General features: G+C 40.1%; 1 protein-coding gene across 1 annotated transcript in view; it reads right to left on the reverse strand.

Annotated features, from left to right (window-relative positions):
• Positions 1 to 2500, reverse strand: part of LOC123502103 (leucine-rich repeat neuronal protein 1-like) — a 40653-nt gene that overhangs the window by 2803 nt on the left and 35350 nt on the right. The gene's annotated exons all lie outside the window — the stretch shown is intronic.

Here is a 2500-nt window from a genome sequence, read left to right on the forward strand (position 1 = left end):
AGGGAGAGAATAGGAAGAGTGAGAAGGAAAGGAGAGTAAAGAGAGAGAGAGAGAGAGAGAGAGAGAGAGAACAGATGACGTAGAAGAGGAGAAATTAAGGGAAAAGGAAGGAAAAAGAAGAAAAATAGAAAAAAAGGAAAGGTGATGAGACTGGAGGATAAATAGAAGAGGTGTGAAAATGAAGAGAAATAGAACAAGAGAACAAAGGACGGAAGGAAGGAAGGAAGGAAGGAAAGAAAGAAAGAAATAGTGTAATTCAGAAATAGATAAAGAAAATGAGAGAAGGAAGATAGGAAGGAATAAAAGGGAAGAAGAAAGGAACAGTAGAGATTGAAGAAAGACAAAAATAAGAAATAAATAAATAAAGAGTGGAGAGACGTGTGTGTGTGTGTGTGTGTGTGTGTGTGTGTGTGTGTGTGTGTGTGTACATTTTAGAAAATAATTATAAAGCAAGTAAATTTTTCTTCATGTTTTTATTCTCAACTTTTTTTTATCATGTTTTATTTATTTATTTATTTATTTATTTATTTATTTACTTATTTGTTTATTTGCATCATTCATATTTTTTTTCGTTTTCTTTCATCTCTTTTTTTTCCCAATCGTTTCATTTTTGTCATTTCTTTATCATTTCTTTATATTCAAATCCTATATTTTATTATTTCTTCTATTTTAAAGACATTTCCATTATATCAATGTGAAAATTACTACTACTACTACTACTACTACTACTACTACTACTACTACTACTACTACTACTACTACTACCACCACCACCACCACCACCACACACCACCACCACCATTACTACTACTACTACTACTACTACTACTACTACTACTACTACTACTACCACCACCACCACCAGCACCACAACCACCACCACTTCTACCATTACTTCTACTACTACTACTACTACTACTACTACTACTACTACTACTACTACTACTACTACTACTACTACCACCACCACTTCATGTTACCCTTAAGCCACCACAGAAGAGGGTCGTTTGTTTCCAGAAGACAACAAAAGTAGAAGTTATGCCATTACTGCTGAATTTAGAGGAGGAGGAGGAGGAGGAGGAGGAGGAGGAGGAGGAGGAGGAGGAGAAGGCTTAATTTGAGTCCTGTAAGATGAAGGAAGAGGGAAAGGAAAGTAAATGGAGAAGAGAGAGAGAGAGAGAGAGAGAGAGAGAGAGAGAGAGAGAGAGAGAGAGAGAGAGAGAGAGAGACAGAGAATTGAGATAGGGAAGTAAAAAGGAGATATAGAGGTGAAAAGGAGCCATAAATTGAGAGAGAGAGAGAGAGAGAGAGAGAGAGAGAGAGAGAGAGAGAGAGAGAGAGAGAGAGAGAGAGAGAGAAGGGCGTGGCAGGTTGGGCTTAGTTTATTTTATAGAGGAAATAGTGAGGGAGGAAGAGTAGGGTACTAAAGACAGAGAGAGAGAGAGAGAGAGAGAGAGAGAGAGAGAGAGAGAGAGAGAGAGAGAGAGGAGCAGTAGCAGACAAAAGTACTAGATTATATTACTTGTTTGAGAGAGAGAGAGAGAGAGAGAGAGAGAGAGAGAGAGAGAGAGAGAGAGGGGGAATGATTAAAGCAACAATATTACATCGGTTCATTAGCTTCTCTATTTGACTTGAGGAGAGAAAAGTAATGGCTCTCTCTCTCTCTCTCTCTCTCTCTCTCTCTCTCTCTCTCTCTCTCTCTCTCTCTCTCTCTCTCTCTCTCTCTCTCTCTCTCTCTCGAGTCAATACTGAGCGGTCGACCTCTCGGCGCCAGCATGAGAGAGAGAGAGAGAGAGAGTGTGTGTGTGTGTGTGGTGAGAGAGAGAGAGAGAGAGAGAGAGAGAGAGAGAGAGAATTCGGATTACATGGGATTACATCGGCTCTCTCTCTCTCTCTCTCTCTCTCTCTCTCTCTCTCTCTCTCTCTCTCTCTCTCTCCTTCTCCTTCCTAATTTCCTCTTTACCTTCATCTCCTCCTCTCCCATTCCTCCTCCTCCTCCTCCTCCTCCTCCTCCTCCTCCTCCTCCTCCTCCTCCTCCTCCTCCTCCAATATTACCTTAGTCCATCTCTCTTTCACTCTCATTTCGTTCCTCCTCCTCCTCCTCCTCCTCCTCCTCCTCCTCCTCCTCCTCCTCCTCCTCCTCCTCCTCCTCCTTCTCCTCCTCCTCCTCCTGTTTCCCTTTTACCTCTTCCTTGGTTTCCTTCTTTTCCTTTCCTTTTTTCTTTTCTGCTGTTGCGATTTTCTTTTCATATTTTCCTTCACATTTCCTTCTTTCTCTTTTTTTTCCTTTTTTCTTGTTTGTTCCCGCTATTTTTCTTAGTTTTTTTTCTTTTCCTGCTTTTCTTTTGACTTTCTTTTAATTCTTTTTTATTTCACATTTTTTTTCTGCCTGTTCTCATTTTCCTTCACGTCTATTTCGTCTCTTTCCGTTTCTTCATATTTATTTCCGTCTTTTCCTATTCCCCTTTTTATTGTATTTTCCTCTTTTTTTTTCCTTCGT

Source organism: Portunus trituberculatus, chromosome 10 (genome assembly GCF_017591435.1).
Source record: "Portunus trituberculatus isolate SZX2019 chromosome 10, ASM1759143v1, whole genome shotgun sequence".
Taxonomy (NCBI): domain Eukaryota; kingdom Metazoa; phylum Arthropoda; class Malacostraca; order Decapoda; family Portunidae; genus Portunus; species Portunus trituberculatus.